At 32.5% G+C, this 23,045-nt stretch overlaps 1 long non-coding RNA gene across 1 annotated transcript in view; it reads left to right on the forward strand.

Annotated features, from left to right (window-relative positions):
- The window catches only part of LOC123649312, a 43,446-nt gene that overhangs the window by 11,979 nt on the left and 8,422 nt on the right, over positions 1-23,045 (forward strand). Inside the window, exons 3-6 of the long non-coding RNA XR_006738961.1 lie at positions 1,943-2,009; positions 14,068-14,153; positions 17,972-18,083; positions 22,964-22,995. This is a non-coding gene — a long non-coding RNA (uncharacterized LOC123649312). The remainder of the gene's footprint in view (positions 1-1,942; positions 2,010-14,067; positions 14,154-17,971; positions 18,084-22,963; positions 22,996-23,045) is intronic.

A 23,045-nucleotide genomic window follows, 5' to 3' on the forward strand; every position in this document is an offset into this window, starting at 1 on the left:
ACTACATGTGAGAAGCACTGCCCAAAATGAAATGGGGGGGGAGTGTTCATACCAATAAACCGTTTACCTTTCCTGCATTTTTTCCTCTTTGAGCATCTTGGATCTAAGCTTAATATTTAATTAGGAATCTTATCATTTCTGTGACAACAGTTCTAGATTAAGTCTTGGTATTTCCTCAATCATATAAGGAGATATAATTTTGTGCGAGCGCCTTGGGGCAAATTTTACTCTATTTGTTTGGACATTTAGTATGCATATGTTAGACCTACACTTGATGAAAACAGAAGGGATTAATCACCTACGAATTTTTTAAATTTTCGTCTAGACACTGGATGTTTTTCTTAAATATACTTCCAAATGTTGGAGAAAATATAAAAAGGGGAAATTTTCATATGCCGCTTGTGGGAGCATTTAGCAATATCCTAGTAAAATTGAAGATACAACAGGCTGGAACCCAACAGTTTCATTTGTAGATGCTCTAGATAAACTCAGATGTGTAAAAAAGTCATTTATTTTTTATCGGAAAAACTTGAAAGCATTGTAAATGTTAAGCAACGGAAGAATGACAAATTGTGACATAGTTATATGATGAACTGTAGCTATTATAATGAGAGCTGAGTGTATCATCACGGGTAAATATTCTACTTCAGCAAACAAAAACAAGTTGCAGACAGGTTATAATCAATATAACATTTATATAAAAGATACATATGGTATGAAACCATTTATATAAAGTTTGAAAGCAATGACGTGTTAAAGTCTTGAATTTGTAGTAAAAAATGAATAGGAAATAAATGTCAAATTCAAGATTGTGATTGCATTTTAAGCGACTGGAATAGAATCAGGGCATGGCACACAAGGGACTTTAACTATATGTGTAATCCTTTTTCTTTAAAATAAATAAAGGAAAACAAGCATGGCAGAATATTAGAATTCAGAAGAGCTGGATTGAGGGTGCAGGGATAGGATGTGGAGATTGATTTTGGTGGTCTCTTGATTTTTCTATGGATTTTGAAACAAATGATTTTGAAATTTAAAAAATGTACTGTTCTTTTTTGTGATAAAGATATTCTACAACAAATTGTACACTTGGAGTGCTCCATTAAGAGCATAGATGGATTTGTTGTATTCTTTCTATTCTGTATCCTCTAGTAAGTGCTTAACCATTAGTTGGTGCAACTTATAATCCTGGCCTACAGAAATCAAACATTCTATCCAACTCAAGTTATTCTAGGACATCTCTAAAAATTATTTTATTTGTAAAGATGAGCTGTAAATATGTTTCCTGATTTTGTATACTGGCTTTTAATCCTTCCTACTCTTATAAATAAAGGACAACTGTGGAAACAATTTTTCTTTTCTTGTCACTACTCTTTCACTTACTTTTTGATTCAGGCAACAGTATTTATTTTATGTTGGCCATAGCATCATGTTGTACTATTTCCAGAGATAATTTTATGTATTTTAAGCTCCAACTTAAGCTTTGTATTTATATTCTGTTGATACTGTTTTACTATGTAATTCTTGGGATTGGAGAATATATGGATTTTAGATTTTGCAAGTGTGTATGTGTGTGTGGAGAGAGAGACTGATTGATCAAGCTTGACATACAATCTTAAATTTATCTTAAAATATCTGCAGTTACATGAAGTCCTCCAGAAACTTAGTATGCTCCAATTTAGACATTGAAGTATGAGTTTTTGTTACACTTAACATATTTCTCTTAAACATCAAAAAGGTAATCGTAATAGAACAGCAAATTTTAAAAACTAGTGATGCACTGGACTGAAATTTATAAATGCTACTGCTGAGTGTTTACAATTTGTGATTGTTCTATATTATGTAAGGATCAGAAAACAATTATTGTCAACTTCATTTGAAAATGTTCTAACTTATATAATGTGATGAATTTTTAAAGTCTTCTTTTTTATCTTTTTCCCAGGTTTCATAATGATAAAATGAAGACCACAATAAAACAGCCCCCTACTTAGCCCAGCAGTTCTTACCTTGTAAGTATTAACTCTCAGTCTCCCTACCATTGCTATAAAAAGTTACCACTTGGTGTCAATGTTTTGGTTTATTTCTGAATTATTTTTTCTACCATCTTAGTATGGTAACTTTCTAACTTGCCCTTAACCCCACTACACATTGAGGTTTGATATTTATTTAATGTAGTTTAGTGCAAGAATAATGCCATTGCCTTGGGTACCTTTTCTATTTTGGGAAATACTTTATAGCCAGGGCCTAACATCTCTAAGTCTGAGAATCACAATTTTGAGTCCCTTTCCTTCAAAGGAATTTACAAGTAAGTAATGGTCTTTTTTATTACCATAATTATTCAGGTTTATTGATCTTATGGTTTTATAAATTGAGAGTATCCTCTTCTCTTAAAAAATAGTTTGTTTTTACATTTTATTAGATTACACTTGAGACTTTGTGAGGAGCTTAACATTTAGCTGTTAAAACTTCAGGAGGTGGAGAAAACAGGAAGGCAATCCCTTTTCCTTCCTTCTGTATATATACATGCACACCTCTTTTTTAGAATAAGAAACATTTTTCCCCTGATTCATGTAACTTTTGAGAAATTTGTAAATTCTAAAGGAGTAATTCTAACAGGTTAGCTAAAATGAATATCATACCCCTAGAAAAACCTCACAAATCCAGATCATGTGAAATGCCCAAAATACTTACTCCCCTAAAAGTTTTTGAGACCCTAAAATCAGTTACCAAAAAGCTTTGTTTTCATCTATTCCTTCAGCTAATTCTGTATCTGAAATAAAGAAACTCAAGTGCAAGACTGTTTCTGTTCTTAATGATGTTGAGGCATTGCTCTGTTGAAATGAAACTAGTGCTTCAAATACTTCCCTTACATTATCTTACAGTGACTCAAATAATGTATATGTATTGAGGGATGACCTTATGATCATAGATGATCAGCCATTGAACTCAGTAAGTAGTGAGAATTTTTAGGGAGGGGGGAATCAATTAAATATTAAAAACTGTTAATAAGCCAGTTTGCAAAGTAGTAGCCAAATGCCACAGGTCACTTTCTTTTTCTAATTTTTTTCCTGTTATAGTTTTGTTTCTGGAAAATTAGAATGGAAACATTTTTAAATTCCTAAAGAATCCTGTATAGTCCAGGCTTGGGTTCTATAATTGATCCCTTGGAAGCCAGTTCAGCCTTTCTTCAACTTTAACTCTTAGAAAAAGAAATCTTTTTTTTTTTTTTTTTTGAGGCAGATTCTCACTTTGTTGCCCAGGCTAGAGTGAGTGCTGTGGCGTCAGCCTAGCTCACAGCAACCTCAAACTCCTGGCCTCAAGTGATCCTCCTGCCTCAGCCTCCCAAGTAGCTGGCACTTCAGGCATGCGCTACCATGCCCAGCTAATATTTTGTATATGTATTTTTAGTTGTCCAGATAATTTCTTTCTATTTTTAGTAGAGACGGGGTCTCACTCTTGCTCAGGCTGATCTCAAACTCCTGACCTTGAGCGATCCTCCCACCTCGGCCTCCCAGAGTGCTAGGATTACAGATGTGAGCCACCGCGCCCGGCCAAGAAATCTTTTCAGTTGATATTATACTCCTACTATAGACTGGAGAGTAGTCAAATTAAAAAAAAAAAATAGATATCATTTAATTTCTAAAAGATTTATAACCACGGATGACATCACGTTCTTGAATTCATTTCATCTCCTTTATAAATTTCTAAGCAAACAGTCTTTCTTGGATACTCTCCAGCATCTTTTAAACATAGGCCATTTGCCATATTTCATAGTTGGAATGCTTTCTGTTATCTGTTTAGGTAGTATGCCTGAAGTTACCTTTAATCTTATGTACTAAAATGATGTTTCCAATTAAACAATGCCCAGAAAAATAGGAACATAGTGACAATAGTTAGTAATCCTTTGTGATTATGTACATGTCTTCCATTCTTTCATTTTTTTTTAATGTTTGTTTAATGCCATTGTTTCTTTAAGATGAGGATTTATTTTTAAGCTATTCATTTGTGGAATGTGGATGTTCCAGAAGTTGTGGAACAGTGGTCTTCCTATATTCAATGCTGTCAAAAGTAAATAATTGCAGTGTTTGGGGTTCATTTTTACAAATTGAGTAAAGAGATGGAGTACTTTTCAAGTTTTTTTTTTCTTCAGTTTAAAAATCTTAAACTCTGTTGCCTGACAGAAAATTCAGAAATAATATGTCTTTCCTTTTTTCCCCTCGTTTTCTTTTTTGAACTGTTATGATTTTTCACTTATATTTTTTTATACATATGCTTAAATTATATATTTTTGTTATGTGAATTTAAAATATTTGGTGCTTAAAAACATCTTTAGGTGCATTGTAAGCAGTTAGAGCATTACATCTATCTTTTTAATAATCTACAACAACAAAAATCTTAAGACATTGACTTGATAAATAGAGAAACAGAAGATGAAGCAGAAAATTTACTGTTCAGTGCTGTCAGTATTAGTCCTGTGAACAAAAGTGATGAAGACAAATTACTTCCTAATTCAGGGTATTAAATTTGCCTGCTATCAAGAGCTAGGCTAGAAAAAAGAAATGACAAGAACTATTGCTCACATAGGATGAGTTTTCAAGATAAGTTTTTAGAAACGTTACCAAGTTAGCAATAAAATAACAAAAGCATGTATCATACCAGCCTAGAAAATATTGTCAGTTGTTGAATTATAAATAATGTAAATGAAATACTGACTGAAAGCACTGCAAAAATAATCAGAATGTTTTAATCAGTGGCGCAGTAAGTAATCAATGGTATGGCAAATAATATAAAATCTATTGTGCTTTCAGTAAAACTGTAATGATGTAATTATCTCATGCCCTTAACATAGCTGATAATTGTCCTATTTTTAATTTATTTGTGATGGAAATTTACTCTTGTGCAAATTGCTACCTACCTGTGCCACTCAGGAGGAAATTCTAATTATCGTGAATAAATTTTTAAATGGGATGTTTCTGGGAGACAGGAGTGTGCCAAAATAGAAAAAATAAATTGCTTTTTTGGCAGTTGGATCAGTGGTGAAGGATGTTATGATCCAAAGCAGAAAAATTCATAAGGGTACCAGCTACTGTCAGCATTTGGTGGTAAAGAGAATGTCTTATAAACCTACTAACATGATGACTTGCCATTAATGTAGTAAATATAAATCTAGGTTCTTAAAGTTGTGTATTCTATCATTTATGAACATAAGGAGAGTTCACAATATGCTACAGCTGTTTTTTATAGTCATTGCTCAAATAACTGCTATTTTTGAGAATTAGAGAACATTTAATCAAAATGCCAGGTGTTCCTTGTCCTCAGTCTTACATATTTGTCATATATATGTTTTAACAGAACGATAGAATTAACTCTGAACCATTTATGTTTAAGCCATGGCTGTTTCTGCTCTCAACAAAATTGCAGCCATAAAATTTGAATTTCAGTGCCAAAATTATAGAAAGGGGTTGGACTCGTTTTCCCACACTGAACAGCTTCTCAGCTTCAAGATGGATGATTAAGAGAAGAATAGAGAATTTCTTATTTATGAAGTTACTTGATTATTTTCTTAAGAAAAACAAAAGGCAAAATTTAACAGCATGAGGCCTGATTTAATTAGAAAATAAACATACAAATATAATGAACTCTGGTGTAAGAGGGATTTCAAGTTCCAAGCACAAATGCTGTAGGTAGCATACCCAGACTATTCTGTGTAATCTTGCTGTTATCTGTTAGTCTGAAACTTAAGTTTTTAAACTTAATATCCATGTAAAGACAGGAATAAATTGAATACAGAATTGAAATGTATGTTTAGTTGTCAGTGATGCCATATGACTTTTTGCCTAGACTAGTTTCATTCTTCCTGTTATATCCAGTAAATAAATTTATGCTTATTTTTATATTATTAAAACAAATTCCTTTAAAATATCACATTGTCTTATAGTAAAAACTATTTAAAGTTTGTGAAATGAAGTTTTGATATATTTAATAGTATGTACTACAAAGAATGCCATCACTTTCAAGTACTCTACCACTGATCAAATTTCAGAACCTTAGTTTAAAATGTTTAAGAAAATAATATCAAAAGCTATCTGAATTTTAATTCATTAAAATGTTTTAGTTTTTATATCGTTAGTTTAGCTATTCAAGGTGTTTCATTATGCCCCTGCTATTTGGTTCCCTATAGTCAGAACTTAAAATTGGCAGTTGGTCCTCCAAATCCTTGACGAGATGACTTGATAAAGTACACAGAATTTTTCTAAGTCAATTTTATTTTAAATTGATCTTTATTCATTTTATTTTTAGCCTTAGAATATTAGAATTAAAACCATAGTAAATAAACTTTTTCCTTAATGTTATAAAGTGCATTTATGTCAGTAATAATTGATTCAAAATAAAATTCTCGTAAGAGAGCAAGTTTCAGCTTAGTACAGTTAAGTCCTCTCTCAACGTTGTCAGTAGGGTCTTAGAACTGACTTTAAGCAAAATGACCTGTAATGAAACCAGTTTTACCATAGGGCTAATTGATACAAACAAGAGTTAAGTTCCTACAGCATACTTCTGGTCACAAAAAACATCACCAAACTTCTAAAGAAAGGGGGGAAAACCACTTTTATATACAATTTGTCTTTTTACTATATCTTTTATGATTTTTTAAAATCTGTGATCTAATATAGAAAGAAAACTAACTTAAGATGTTTAAAGGTTCCCATCTACTCAGATTTATATTCAAGTTGACTTCTTAAATAAGATATTTAATTTACTTATTTTTGTCTCACCTTTGAAAATGGCTGCTTTTTTCTTTTAGAAGGTTATTAGAGTGAAAAATTGTGGAGATAATTAAAGACTCATAGGCTAGAATATAAATGACTAGAGTTGGAATTATGACTGTTGTATAAAGATAAAAGACAACGGATTGGTTTTGTTGTCTGAATTTTCTTTTCTATTCTTTTTTTTTTCCTTTTAGTGGCACTTTCCTTTGGTTCTACGTCTAGCCATTAGGGTTTTTTCCATATCTAGTTAGAGAAAGTGCTTTTCTTTTAGCCAGCAAACTCAAAAGCAGAGATTTAAGGGATGGAGGCACAGTAATATTTCCAGTGCACTAAGATAGAGGGATAGAGAAATGGCATGGGAAATACCAGGAAAGATTGTCACATAGCTAGTCCAGTTTGAATGAAGGGATAGTTATGAAATAGGGAAACCAGTTATCTGCTTAGCACAGTACTCAATAGTGAGAATAACTGTCTGTATTCAAAAGTTCTTAGTGAATGGACAATTCAGTATCAGCTACAAAGGTTAAAGTCAGAAACCACTGGAGAAGACAGACTTAAGTTGTCCTTCAAAGTAGGGATAAATGGAAAGGGGATTAGTAAATATTTTAGCCTCCAGCAGTAGCTTTCATGAAGATTCAAAGATCACATAGGAATATACAGCTTAGGGGAGGCAAGAACTGGAAAAGAATTTGTTGTAAGCCTCTCACTTCTTCAGGGGGCCTCAAAGAATCAATCAGTGTGAGAGAGGATAATCATTGTATTCAAATGATGAGTAAGTTTATTTGTTCCACTTGCCAACTGGCCACAGTGGCCTGATGGCCACAGGAGCATCATGCTTGGCCAGTCTTCTGTCTACTCCTAACTACATCATTATGCTTCTCTAATATGGGGACCTGTTTTTTCCTCCTAAATATATAACTACCATCCTTATAACACACTAACAAAATCATTAATAATCCCCTAGTATAATATCTAGCTCCTATTAGATTACTAATCCCCTACTATAATAATATCTAGGGCCTATTAAAATTCCTTATTATTGCAAAAAGGTCTGTGTACTGCATTTGGTTGTCATGTCTCTTAAAAGAGACCTTTTAAATGCAATGGAAATGTTTTTATTGGAGAGAAATAGGAATATTGGATAGGTTTTGATTATATTAACCTTGATACTTAGGCAGAAGAGTACAGACTATTTAGGAAACTAGATATATTTTTGAATATATGAGGTTTAGGAAGTTTTATTAATTGACTAAAGATAGAAAATCCAGTTAGACATAGATTTAAGGTATCAAATTAATAATGGCAAAGCAGTTGATGAACTGAGATCTTAAAGAATCAGTTAGAGTTTTTTGGACTGAATGCACAGGGCTGATTGACACAGTATAAAAATTGAGTGTTGAGAGAGAATAACAATGGGCAAGTATACATAATTAAAAGGGAGCAAAAGAATACATCTAAGAAGAAAAATGTTATGATAAATAGCAAATTTATTTGTGTTATAAAAATTTTATATTGCATTGGTTGGCTAACATGGTATATTAATAATTCAGTCTTATCTAGGAAGTAACATCAAAAATAAAAAATATATGAATGGCTTCTAAAAAGTTTAACTTTGCATATGAGGACACTATTGTAAGGGAATCTGCTATTGGTAATGATATTTGAGGGACTAATATGTATAGACTGACTTTCTGGAATAAATTGTCCAGATTGAAGTCTACTTCATATACATAGTTTTTAAGCAATCATTCATTCATTCATTCATTCCTCTGTAAGAGGAAATCAAAGGAGTATAAACACAATAAAACTTTATATTCACTTAAACTCAAGCTAGGTTTTTTGTATTATAAAACAGTTGTTTTGGATTATATCTGAATAATATTTCATTGCATGCCTGTTCTCAACACTGAATTTTAAAAGAATCTTCTCTAGTTAATGTATCCTTTTTGTTTTTATGCATTTATATCCAAGAAACAAGAGTCAAGCAAAAACAAATTTTAATGTTTTCCTGGAAATTTTATAAATTTGGAAATTTTATAAAACTTTCAACTTCATAACACAGTAATGAAAAAATTGCCATGTTTGATGAAATTGTCATACAGTTTAGTTTAGTCCCCATAATGTGGGCCTTTGCTTAAAGATATTAAAGAATAGCTATTTTTAAATTTTCCTCCAGATGTAATATTGACATTATCATTCCACTTGTGCATTATTCCATTGTGCTTTAGCAAGGATAGTCATTCTGTGGCCCAGTTGTTATATGTAGCCAGTTCCTTAGAGCTTCAGGTGCAGAATTTGAAGGATGTTTGAAGAAAGTGATTACTGTTATGAATTGTATTGATGCTGGATTAAAAGTAAAATTAAGTGTTTGAGAAACCTAAAGTAATGTAGTGACATGTAAGGATATGTCTAAACAACAAACAAGCAGAAACATTTTCATGTCGTGTATTAGCATCTGAATCATGTGAGTGGAAACAGTCTAAACTTACAGATTCAAGGGAATTTTCAGTTTAAAATAGCTCATTCTTGACCGGGTGTGGTGGCTCACGCCTGTAATCCTAGCACTCTGGGAGGCCAAGGCGGGCAGATTGTTTGAGCTCAGGAGTTCAAGACCAGCCTGAGCAAGAGCGAGACCCCGTCTCTACTAAAAACAGAAAGAAATTTTATGGGCAGCTAAAAATATATATAGAAAAATTAGCCCGGGATGGTGGCGCGTGCCTGTAGTCCCAGCTACTTGGGAGGCTAAGGCAGGAGGATTGCTTGAGCCCAGGAGTTTGAGGTTGCTGTGAGCTAGGCTGACGCCATGGCACTCTAGCCCGGGCAACAGAGTGAGACTGTCTCCAAAAAAAAAAAATAGCTCATTCTTCAAGGCAAAATATAAAACCTACTTTGGTAGCTCCAAAGTAGAAGATAAGTGGAAAGGAAAAAACAAACCTTACCACACCAGGAGGATATTATTGTTGTTACTGAACATGAGTGAAAAAGAGATATACCTTTTCTGTGTGCCTGGAATTGCTCCACTGAATCAATTTGTTAATATGTTTTAATCAAGAATTCCCATGTTTTTCTGAAGTATGGGAATAAATTGTATCTAATAGTTTAAATTTATCAGGCTTTCAAATAGAAATCAGTTCTTTTAACTAATATAGTTAAAAATAGAAATAAAATAAAAATAGATAAGGAAAAAAAATCTTCCTTTGAGGTCTTTATCCTTGTCATCCTCATGTTGAGTAGGTTGAGGAAGAGGAGGAAAAAGAATGGTTGATCTTGCTGTTTCAAGGGTGGCAGAGGCAGAAGAGATGGAAGAGAAGACAGGAGAGGCAGGTATAATACATTTGGTGTAACTTTATGGAAATGCATTGTAATTTCTGTTTGACTGTTTTGCTTTCTCATGTCTCTAAAAATGTTTCTATATATTACAATCCTTCTTCCACTGTTTGCTTTAGTTTCAGTGCCAGTATTATAGAAGGGTCCATGTCTTAGAAGAACTCAAAAGTAGACTTGAATAATCAGAACTCTTTTGCGAGATTGTCTAATGTCAATTTGTTTTCTGGCACTGCTTTGGAAGCACTCATCCCCATCAAGTCATCTTCTATTAATTCTTCTGGTGTGGTGTCTGTTAGCTCTTGAATTTCTCCAGGATCCATATCTTAAAACCCTTCACCTCCAACCTTTTTTGCCATATTCACAATTGTTTTATGATTTCCTTGATTAGCTTTGCTGTAAATCCTGTGAAGTCATGCACAACATCCAGACACCGTTGTCTCCAGCAGGAATTTATTGGTTCTAGCTTGCTGGCTTTTATGGCTTTTTTATAACAATGATGGCATCTTCAGTGGTATAATCCTTCCACATTTTCATGATGTTCTCTCTATGGGGGTTCTCTCCCACAGCATTGACAATCCTTTCCATAGAGTACCGTGCATAATGAGCCTTAAAGGTCCTTATGACCCTCTGATCTAGATGATGAATTAGAGACATTGTGTTTGGGGGCGGACTTCAATGTTTGTGGTATAGAACTTATGGGGTTCTTGGTAGCCAAGGGCATTGTCCAGCATCAGAAGAATTTTTAAGAGGCAATCCCTTACTGGCAAAGTATTTCCTGACTCCTGGGACAAACCATCAATGGAACCAATCCAGAAAAAAGGTTCTTGTTATCTAGGCCTTGTTATACAAGCAAAAGACTGGCAGCTGATGTTTACTTTTCCCTTCAAAGTTTAGTGATTAGCAGCTTTATAGATAAGGGCAATCCTGATCATAAACATGACCACATTTGCACAAAACAGTCCTAGCCTGCCCCTTCCTGCCTTATATCCTGGTGCTCCCTTCTCTTCCTAATAATTGTCCTTTATGGCATTTTTTTCTCCAAAATAGGGCACTTTTGTCTACATTAAAAACCTATTTTGTGAGCACTCTAGCCCAGGCAACAGAGCAAGACTCTCTCAAAAAAAAAACCTATTTAGGCAGATATTCTTTTTCCTCAGTGATTTTCTTAACGGCATCTGGGAACTTGTCTGCTGCCTCTTGGTTGGCAAAAGCTGCTGCTTCTGTTATCTTGGTATTTTTTTAAGCCTAACTTCTTTCTAAAATCATCAAACCATCCTTTGCTGGCATCAAATTCTTTAGCTTATGATCTGTAACCTTCATTTTTCTTTAAGATGTTATATAATGACTTGGCTTTTTCTTGAATCATATTAGAATCTATAGGTAGTCCTTTCTTACAGCAATCCTGTACCCACATAAGAGCTGCGTTTTCAATGAGATGAAAAAGTATTTCCCAAGAAGTGCAAGGTTTTCATGCCAGCAGTTGTAGCTACAGCAACAGCTTTATGAATTTCCTTTTTTTTTAAAATAATAATCCTTACATTGGATTTATTAATCTTGAAATGGCGGGCAACCACAACCACAGACCTCTCTCTACAACACAAGTCAAGTAATTCAGCTGTTTCCTGTAATGTCAGCACTTTTCTCTGCTTAGGAACACTTCTCACAGCACCAGTGGCACTTCATATGGGTATCATATTCAAAGTTTACAGTATTGCACTAAACACAATGGAAATAGGTGGGAGAACCATGAGAGATCACTTTTTATTTTCATACACAATATACTGAAGAGACTAGCTGCTCACATGGAGATTATTAACTAGCTTCACAGCATTTTAAGTGGATACTCACAACACTTGAGCTTACCGCAGTAGCAACAGGAGGTAACTACAAAATTATTATATTAGTATAGTGTGCACTACATTTAATTTCATGCAGTTATGATTTAATATTATATCTTCACATTTCTTTACATTTCTCTCTAATGTGAATTATAACTACATGTGTAATTTTGATAAATTTTAACTTTTTATAATATGTATATAGTTTATGGTAGTAAATGATAAAATAGTCTAATATCTGCATGCATGTCACATGCATTAGTGACATACCTTTTTCTTAATTTTTTAGATATTTCTAAGCTACAAAGTTTGTGAGTTTTTTCAAATTGTCCCAGATCTCCAAAATAAGTTCCGATGTATTTATTGAAAAACATCAGCATATAAATGGACCTGTGCATTTCCAACCTTTGTTGTTCAAAGGTCAACTGTAATAATAAATGAGAACATTCTTGCTACGAAAATGTTTTTAAGATTATAAAACATTGATATAGGCCGGGCGTGGTGGCTCACGCCTGTAATCCTAGCACTCTGGGAGGCCGAGGCGGGTGGATCGCTCGAGGTCAGGAGTTCAAGACCAGCCTGAGCAAGAGCAAGACCCCATCTCTACTAGAAATAGAAAGAAATTATCTGGCCAACTAAAACATATATAGAAAAAATTAGCCAGGCATGGTGGCGCATGCCTGTAGTCCCAGCTACTTGGGAGGCTGAGGCAGTAGGATCGCTTAAGCCCAGGAGTTTGAGGTTGTTGTGAATTAGGCAGATGCCACGGCACTCATTCTAGCCGGGGCAACAAAGCGAGACTCTGTCTCCAAAAAAAGAAAACAAAAACAAAAAAAAACATTGATGTAAATGTGAATATTCATATACAAGTTTGACACTCTTAGCCTAGTTGAAAATATATGGACTTTGCACAAAAAAAGAAAACAGAAGAATTGGAAATGAAATAACTCAGTTGTTTCCTTCTTTAATCATTTAATGTTTGGAACAATCATTTGATGTTCATGTCTACGGTGCGGGAACAAAGAACAATATATAGTCTTGAATCATTATTTATTTTGTGATTTTATGTCTTATATTTAAATGATTTTAAATTCTTTCTGAGAAGGGACTGGTATTTGGTATACTAGTGTACCAACTGGTATAGTAACTAGGACAGTACCTGGCACATAGTAAATGTTCAATAAAATATTTGTCAAGTGAAAAAATTTATATACGTAGCCTTTTATATTTGGAAATATATTTAAATTTTTATCTGGAAAGTGGGAATAAGGGAGCCTAAAGGACAGTTCCTTAATGTAATTGATAAATACAAATATGTATTTCTCAAGTTATTGCAAATTTATCTTGGTTACATGTTAAAAATTATGCAGAAACTTGAGACAATAGTAATATGTGAAATACAGATTGCTTAGATAGGGCATTAGCTACATATATTTTTTAATCATAGGGAAAATACTCAGAAATAATTAATGTGGAATACATGACAATGTGCTTCATATAAATAATTAGATATTAGAATGGAGAAGCAAATTTCATTGTTTTGGTTGTGTACATCACCTTATTCTGTATTAGAAGTATTATAGCTTTAGCCCAGTCATTTTAATGATGAGAAAACTGGAGCAAAATAGGTTGTCAAGGCTTGAGCTAGAGTGGTGGCAGTTTCCTGGTATCTTTTAGAGAGAGTAATTTCATTCCTGTATCTGAGTAAGTGTACACTATTTAGGAGTATACTTTCTTGCCTGGTGAATGGAGTAGAGATAGGTAGGGCATAGGAAGATGAAGAGCTACAGGATTCTGTTTTATTTCTCGTCTCAAGATACCAAATTAACTCATGTTCCAAGGCTCCATATTTTAGAATCACCTATTATATTAAATGTTATCATACTCTAAGACAATAACCACTCTAATATAGAGATAAATGTGGAAAGCAAAATAATATTTGGATTTTTTATAACAAATTACCTAAGGGAGAATTGGTTTGTTTAGAGCTTTGTATGTTTTTACTATATTTAAAATTAAAATATTTCCTGTAACTTCTAATCTTTCTCTTTAAAAGTATATCTGCATTTTGATAGCTTAAGTTTATTGAAACTGAGCTCTTCTATGTCATTTCATGTTTTTCCCTTGACATGAAGTCTGACCTACTTGATGAAGATGTCTTTTGAAAGGCATACTGCCAGGAACAAAATGTTTGTAAATTCTGCTTTTACCAAGGTAAACACTAAATTTTATGAATTCACTTTTTTTGCTTGTACAGGGAAAAATAACTATATATTGAATATATTCAAAAGTTTAAATATTTAACTGTTTTGCCATATTAAGTTGGCACAGGAAAAAAATGCTTACCTTTTCCTCATATGCTTTATGTTTTCTAACATAAAGCATGATGCTGGACACGGTAGACTTCCATTAAGTTTTTAATATAATAACAAATTTTATTATGTTACCTAACGTATTTTTAAAAATAACTAATTATGCATATTATATCAATGTTATGATCTTAAAACACAGATTCTTTTTTACGTGCATTCCGTTTTATCTAAAAGAATATTTTTTGTATTCTTTAGGTACTAATGTGTGTTTAAAAAAAACAAAACCTTGGAGTAAAGTAGCAGCACATAATGGTTTGTGGATTTTGAAAAGGTGCAGGCCATATTGTGCTGCCTCAAAAATACAAGGATCTGATCTTCTGAAGAAAATATATTTCTTTTTATTCATAGCTCTCATGATAGCAATGTCAGCAGTGCCTTAGCAGCACGTAAATATTGGTGTTAAGATTCTAAAATTATCTCCAGTATTAACTGTGCTGCTGAAGTAAGGTTGGCCATACTCTACAGTTGTTTTTTAATGTATAGCAATGTTACTGATGTGTCTTCAGTTGAATTAATAATGTGTTTTCAGTATATCATTGATAATCTTATGTTTAGTATGATCCTATAAAAATAAGTTAATACTAACTGTTCAGATTTATGTGTCTCTTAAAATAGTATAATTGCAATTTAATAATACTTTTGTTAAATGCTGTCAAGTTTCTTTAAAGAGCTTATGCAACATCAGAGGAATTTATTTTAATGTACATTTATATTCAGTATAAATATTAGTTCAGATTTTTAAGATAAAACAAATACTAATTTTCTCTCTGTTTTAAAATTACTTTTAAAACTTTGCATATCTCAGATAAAGTATAAGATTAAAAATACACATTTTGAAGAGAACTTAGAAGATAATTTTTAGTAATGTTGCTAAATATTTCTTTATAAGTGAAGGGGGGAAAGCATCAAAATACACTGGGACTCAAAATGCACTTAATCATAATTTTATAGGTAAGAAAAACCTTTCAGATAACCAACCTATATTGGGAGCTGAGGAAACAGAAACTAAAATAGTTTACTACAGATAAAAGATTAGGGTCTTAATTTTATGTCTTCTAACTTTATAATAATATACTGTTTTTTCTTGTTTTTGTTAAAATGTTTTCTTAAATCCTTAGCCAAAGATTTTTGTTTGACGAGCCAAAAATATAAAAGTCTGGTTTACCTTTTTATTTCCGATATTTAACTTTAGAAAAAGACCAAATCACGATTGTAGTTATTAAGTTTATATATATAATATAGCAAAGTATTTTAATTTAATTAAAATTTGAAGGAAAATGCTTTCTTTATTTGTGATATTTTAACTCATTAAATTAAGAAATGATGTTCAGGATAAGTATGTTTGTTTATTGTACCATAACTCTGGTGTTATTTTGTACAAGGAGTATCTTACCCTTTTCAATTGTAACCAAGCGGAAAATCTACAAAATAAAAGCAGTTCTTAATGAATCCTTCCCAGTCATAACAATCTAATTTTGGAAACCCCAAAAGTATTTCAGATGTAATTTAAGAAATTGTCTTCAAGGGGTAAAGGACCTTCTGTTTAAATTCTAATTCAAGGCAAAATATTATAGAAAGCAAAGCTCTCATTTTTAACAACAATCTCAGTTTTTTCCCTGCAGAAGTTTTTCCCCAAAATAAAAAAGCAGTATGTTATCTATATGGTGGCTAGAATTAAATGTCAGCTTTTACATGGAAATAATATTGCCTTCGTGCTTTTAAAAATCATTTATCAAGTTCTTGTTCCCTTTATTTTATTTCAGCCATTCCATGAAAGACTGACAAACATAAAATTTTTGGTTCCACTAAAAAACGTTCCAAAGCCTAACACACAGATGCTTAGAAATATTTATTGAGTGAATTACAAAGTTTGTTCAATATACTATTTATTTATTTGTTTATTTATTTATTTATTTATAGTAGAGACGTGATCTCGCTCTTGCTGAGGCTGGTCTCAAACTCCTGACCTCAAGCTATCCTCCCGCTTCAGCCTCCCAGAGTGCTAGGATTATAGGCATGAGCTACTGTGCCCAGACCTATTTGTTCAATATACTATCCAATATTTTTCAGAACAACTGAGGAGTTAGGTTGTTTTGTTGTTGTGCTTGTGTCCTTAATGTATCTGGCTAGGTTTTAGAAAGTTATATTTAATCTATCTTCTAAATGACAAGGAAAAAACCCTATATTTTACATTTATCAGGTGAATCTTTATTGCTAAGTGCTCCAGATGTAAAGAAGGATCATTTGGAGCTATTATAGCTAAATGAAAATTTTTCTTGTTTTTAATCCTGACAGTAGATTAAAGAAAAATTTAAATATTTGAGGAGTAAGGAAATATAGAAAAAATGTGTTAAAATTTATAATAGTATGCAATTTTTTTCTAGTCTCTTCTTAGAGAAGAGGAAATAATATGAAGCATACATTTAGGAAACTTTTAACAGGACTGGATGTTTTATTTGTAGTTAAAAAACTTACATCTTTGTAAGTAATTTTGAAACCTGTGAAGAGCCAATAGTAAAATCATATCTTCTACTGTTAATCTTTTTTTTGGGGATGGGGGAACAGAGTCTCACTCTATTGCCCCAGGTAGAGTGCAGTGGCATCATCGTAGCACACTGCAACCTCAAACTCCTAGGCTTAAGCAATATTCTTACCTCACCCTCCTTAGTAGCCGGGACTACAGGTGCAGCTACATGCCTGGCTAATTTTTCTATTTTTTGTAGAGACTGGGGTCTCTCTCTTGCTCAGGCTGATCTCCAATTCCTTTTTTTTTTTTTTTTTGGAGACAGAGTCTCACTCTGTTGCTCTGGCTAGAGTACCGTGGCGTCAGCCTAGCTCACAGCAACCTCAAACTCCTGGGCTCAACTGACCCTTCTGCCTCAGCCTCCCGAGTAGCTGGAACTACAGGCATGCACCACCGTGCCCGGCTAATTTTTTCTATATATATTTTTAGTTGCCCATATAATTTCTTTCTATTTTTAGTAGAGACGGGGTCTCGCTCTTGCTCAGGCTGGTCTCGAACTCCTGAGCTCAAACAATCCGCCCGCCTCGGCCTCCCAGAGTGCTAGGATTACAGGCGTGAGCCACTGCACCTGGCCAATGTTAATCTTAATTTGGCATTTTATTATCAAAAAAAAATACATAGTTATATATGGGTGTATTTTAAGCACTTGTTTTTTCCATCTTCGGGGAAAAAAAATTCCTAAACTTTTTCATTTAGGTTTCATTTTAAATTGATGCCAGATAATTCCAATATTGAGCATTTAAATCTGTTACTTAGAGTATGGATTGAGTTTGGAGCCAACTCAGGACTTCAGAAGAGTATTCAGGAAGTAGTGAGAAGAATATTTCAATAATTCAGTGTGCATCTCACATTCAAATACAAACTCTCAAGATCATACAGATTAATATGTGATAGTAGATTTAAAAACTTAGCCAGAGGCTAAATTCCATATTTAACATTAAAGATATTCTTCATCATTTACATATTCTTTTGGTTATTGTAGTTATAGGCAATGTCATTACTAATACATACACAGGTTAGCCACATTTGAATTAGCAAAATTATGCTTTCATAAACTATGATCTCTCTCTAAGTTAGTATATTTATTTATTTAGAAGTGAACATTCTAAATCAAATTGTATTTTTTTCCTTTTTCAGGTGGATATTACTATTCCTTCCTCATGGAAAAAGTTTTTTCTAAATGTTATTTTTCATTGAATATTATCAAAAAGGAGAAAAATTAATGTTCTAAACTTTTGAGATAGATTTGTCTCTAGTAAGTATTAAGATATATCACTTGCATATCTGGGAGGAGAAATAAGAGACCATCATCAGTACATTCCCATTTACTAAAAAATTTTATTTTCTTACTCTTGTAAAGAAATTACTTATTATAACTTGTTTTATTACTAATAGCTTGAGTCCATTTAATGCAGAACTAACTCTGTCACCAGAATTTCAAGAGTTTTTGTTCTTACCTTGTTTATTTATAAAATACATCCAAGGTATTTCTAAAGTCCTTTTTAAAAGCTATGTGCAATGAAAAATACATTAGCAAAATAAACGTTTAAAACTTTTATGTTAAACTTACTGTGCAAGACAAGTTAGTTGCTATTTTTTGTCTTTATTATACTGAAATTAAATTCAACATTTATAATTTCTTTTTGCATTTATCTCTTGATTTTTAATATGTGAAATTTGTGTAAAAACTATATTAATAATGACTTAGATTACTATATTGATGAGTACAGACCCTACCTTCATTCTGTAGGACTTGGAATAACCTGATATTTTTCTTGTGATTGGATCTTTGTGTTTTGAAGAAGTGTAACTGCCTGAAGAATCTTGTTATTATTTATATTTATCATATGCTATAGGGTTAGCTTTTTATTTGAGAAATTCTGACAAAAGAAAACTTTAAGCTGTTTTTACACTAATGTTCCTCTGTATAATTAATTTATTATTGAATGTATTTTATGTATCTTTTTTTTACCACTTTAACTTTCTTTTATCTACTTAGTAGCATGGATGATTCTGTTAAAGAATATCTTTAGGAAGTGGTAGAAATTTTTAAATTGCCCCATAGTTTTCTTGTTTCCACATTTTATAATTTTGGGGAATGCTTATGCTTATGGATCTAACATTTTCAGAAATACAAGTTCTTATAGTACCATAAACCTTTTTTTCTCTTTTTACTTAATATCTATGATAGTAACTATAGGGTAATTTTTTAAAGTTTTCATGTGGTTTGTTAAAAATACCATTTTGGTATGAAACAATGAAGTCTAGTATTTGTTGTTCCAAGTTGAGAAAGTGTAAATACATGTTTTATTAAAAGAAATTGTAAATTCCAGATTAGTCTACACAGATTTTTATATCAATTTGTTTATATTTTCATTATTTCCTTTCCTGATGGTGTGAAAATGTAAATATTTGACAAGCAGCATTAAAAATAGATTTCAAACATTTATATAGAAAAGGTGCAAATTTATTTATTCTGTTTAGGTGCTGAAGATTATCACTGAATAAAACAGATAAATCCTAGGCCTCATGGAGCTTACAATCTGGGGTCGGGAAATGAGTAAGGAATGGACAAAAAACTGATAGGTACTATATATGGTATGTCAGATAGTGGTAAGTTCTATGGAGAAAATAAAGTAGGGAAGATGGGAGTGCTGCAATAAAGGTGTTTGGAAGGCAGGAGAGACATATTTTTAAATAGTATGGTCAAGAAATGGATCACAGAGATGACATTTGAACAAAGACCTAAAAACATTAAGGAGCAAACCATGTAGATATCTGGGAGAAGATCCTCTCAAGTGGATGATGGCAAATACAAAGCCCGTGAGGCTAAAGCATTTTTCATGTGTACAGGGAACAGCAAGGAAGTGTGTGTGGCTGTGATCGAATGTACAAGAGGAAGAATAGTAGCTGATAGGATCAGAATTTATAGGGACCAGATCTTGTACCTGTTTAAACTTTTAGTTTAATCAATAGATTCAGTTTTCCATACCTTTTAAAACAACCTTGACAATTATGTATGTATCCACCTACTTGACCTTTGCAGATAGGATAGAATATTTTTATGAATCTGATTCAAGGTTAGAACCTCCATCTGAGACCATTTAGAATAAAAATAAAATGTTTAAATGGGTGGTTAACAGATATGTTTGTGATGATCAGGTTTTTATGAATTGTGCTTTTTGATGCCTCTGAAATTGTTTTCCACTTGATCAATTTAGCTGGAGTCAAAAATATTAGCTCTAAGAGACATGTTGAATTTGTTCGTATTTGTCATTTACGCAAATGAACCAACATCATCTTTGATTCTTCCATCCTTGAAATTGCTGCTATAATTAAGTACTTCGTTTTTTCTCACGTATTCCTTTTCAGCAGCATCTTAGGCTAAGGAGCTCTTTGCCTGTAATTGTTTTAGACTAATAATTTCATCATCTATGTACCATGAAGTTAATCTTCCTAAAATGCTACTTTTTCCTATAGTACAAAATACAAACTCCTTACCTTGGTACATCATGATTATGCCCCAACCTTTTCTAAATTGTTCAATTTTTCTTGAAATGAACCTAATCCATGCATTTTTCTACTCTCTGTCTTTATGCCATTTCTTCACCCTAGTTCTCCCTCAGCTAATTTCTGTACATTTTTTAAAATTAGGCCAAATCTCTCATATGTGTTAAGTGTTTCTTGACTTTAACAGTCTGGCATTGGCCGGGCGCGGTGGCTCACGCCTGTAATCCTAGCTCTGGGAGGCCGAGGCGGGTGGATCGCTCGAGGTCAGGAGTTCGAGACCAGCCTGAGCAAGAGTGAGACCCCGTCTCTACTAAAAAATAGAAAGAAATTATCTGGCCAACTAAAAATATATATACAAAAAAAATTAGCCGGGCATGGTGGCTCATGCCTGTAGTCCCAGCTACTAGGGAGGCTGAGGCAGTAGGATCGCTTAAGCCCAGGAGTCTGAGGTTGCTGTGAGCTAGGCTGATGCCACGGCACTCACTGTAGCCCGGGCAACAAAGTGACACTCTGTCTCAAAAAAAAAAAAAAAAAAAAACAGTCTGGCATTGACCATTCTTCCCATAGTAAGATATTGCTTCTGTAGTTCTTAACCTTTTTCTCTACCTTGATACACCTGAGGTATGTAACACTTATTTCATTAATTATGCCTCATTTATCCATGCATAATATTTTAAATGTATGGCAATATGAATAAAAATTAAAAATTTAAGAAACAAAATGAAGAAAAGCAGGTAGACTAAAACATCCAGAACTTCAAAACAGCAGCCTAAGCATCAGGTCCCAAAGTTCAAATATTAATTTGATGCCAACGAGTTATATGGTTGGGTTTTTTTATTTCTCCATAGTTATGTGTGAACCAGCTACAGTATATTTCTAGGATTTAAGCACATTACAAGAATAGTTATTACAGTTTTCTAATATTTTAAAATCAGTTAACAAATACACTCTTTTAAGAAGTAATCCATGTGTTTATTATAGTATTGTTTATAATATTTAAAAGATTAGAAGAATTTTTAAAGTATCCAGCACTAAAAGGCTGATTAAATAACATGCTCAGTAGAATAATATGCAACTATTTAAAATAATGCAGGTGAACATTTAATGAGCCAAAATGTTCATGATTAAATGAATAAAAGGTTGTCAAATAGTATGAACAGATTCACTAGAACAATACATGTACAAAATTGTTATCACTGGATTACTCTGGGTAAGAGATAAATCTTACTAAGGTGGGAGGGATCTTATTTTCTTGATTATAAATAAGCATGTATGACTTTTGTGAGAGGGAAAACTTTGTTTTTAGAAAAGGTGAAAGAAATCCTTGAAAAATAAAAATGATTATTTTAAGCAACCTTACCACCTAATCATCCTCTTTGGAAATCTGATGGGAATCCTACTGTGTTCAAGAACTTTAGAAATGATAAAGAAGAATTAACTATCATGGAAAGAACTAAACGTATAGTTTGGTTCTCAAATCTCAAAATCAGATAATTTTAAAAACAGCTTCAGAGAAACAATTTAAGTTCTCAAAGCAATATTGAAACGAATTCAAGAATCACTTCTAGAATTCTTGATTGAGAGGTTTCACTGTCATTTCCCAACTCTTGTAGCCCCAAAAACATCAGAAGGTAAATATAAGAAAAGGAGTAGATAAATCTATTTAATTTTGAAACTACATTAATAAACGAAGGTAGTGCAAATTTGGTATATTTAATAATTATAAATATTTGGTAATGCAACAAAACTGACTTTCAGACCTAAAAATGAAGAATTTTTCTGTCTTAAAAAGAGGTTTGTTTTATGTGTCTTATCATAAAAATAATATGTAGGTATAGAAACCTTAGAAAAGGCAAAAGATTCTATTTAACAGTCACATATTTTTCATCCAAAGGCAGCTACTAGTATTAGCCTCATATTCCCTTCCAGTTGCATATTTGGATTAGTGAACTGTTTCTTGATCCAATTCATTACTGTTCTAGGGACTAGAAAGAGCACTTACTTCTAAAGAAGAGATATGGTGATATGCTTCTGGCTCAGAAATTTTTTTTTAATTTGAGTTTTATCCTAAAAATACCACTTAACTTTATAATCTATTTCATAATATTATACTTTAAAAATGTATAAAATTAGAAATTTTTTGTTCTCAAGATTGAGGATACAAGAAGGTGCATCTTATTTACCCTGGGCTACTGCTTCTACTGTCACTGCATGCCATCCCCAAGGGTACCTTTCCATAGTGAGGAAAGCATTTTGAGGCAAGGGAGATCATTGTGAGTGTTTAGAGCAGGAAAGTAAGAAAAATAACTATAGAAATATGTGTGCTGCTCAATATATGCTCAAAGAGAAATATAAGACCAGTATATTAAATTGTGAGTTTATTTCTTCTTTGTACCTCAATAATTACATTAAATTTATCAAAAAGCTGTGCTGTTCTAAATTGTGGAATTCACACTTGATATTCAAAAAACATTCCTTACCGTTAATAGCAGCTAATAATTTTGGTTATTTCCATTTAAGCATATTTATGGTTATAAATGTGCACGTGACACTAATAAATGAATTCAGTAAGTGTTTGGCCTATCTCTTACAATTACTATGTTTTTTTGTTTTTTTTTTTTTCAGAATTTGATCCATTCAGAATGTAAATAAAAATGGTATGTCTCAACTCATTTTTCTCACACATTAATTTTTTAATCTAGCTAAG

Source organism: Lemur catta, chromosome 13, assembly GCF_020740605.2.
Source record: "Lemur catta isolate mLemCat1 chromosome 13, mLemCat1.pri, whole genome shotgun sequence".
Classification (NCBI taxonomy): domain Eukaryota; kingdom Metazoa; phylum Chordata; class Mammalia; order Primates; family Lemuridae; genus Lemur; species Lemur catta.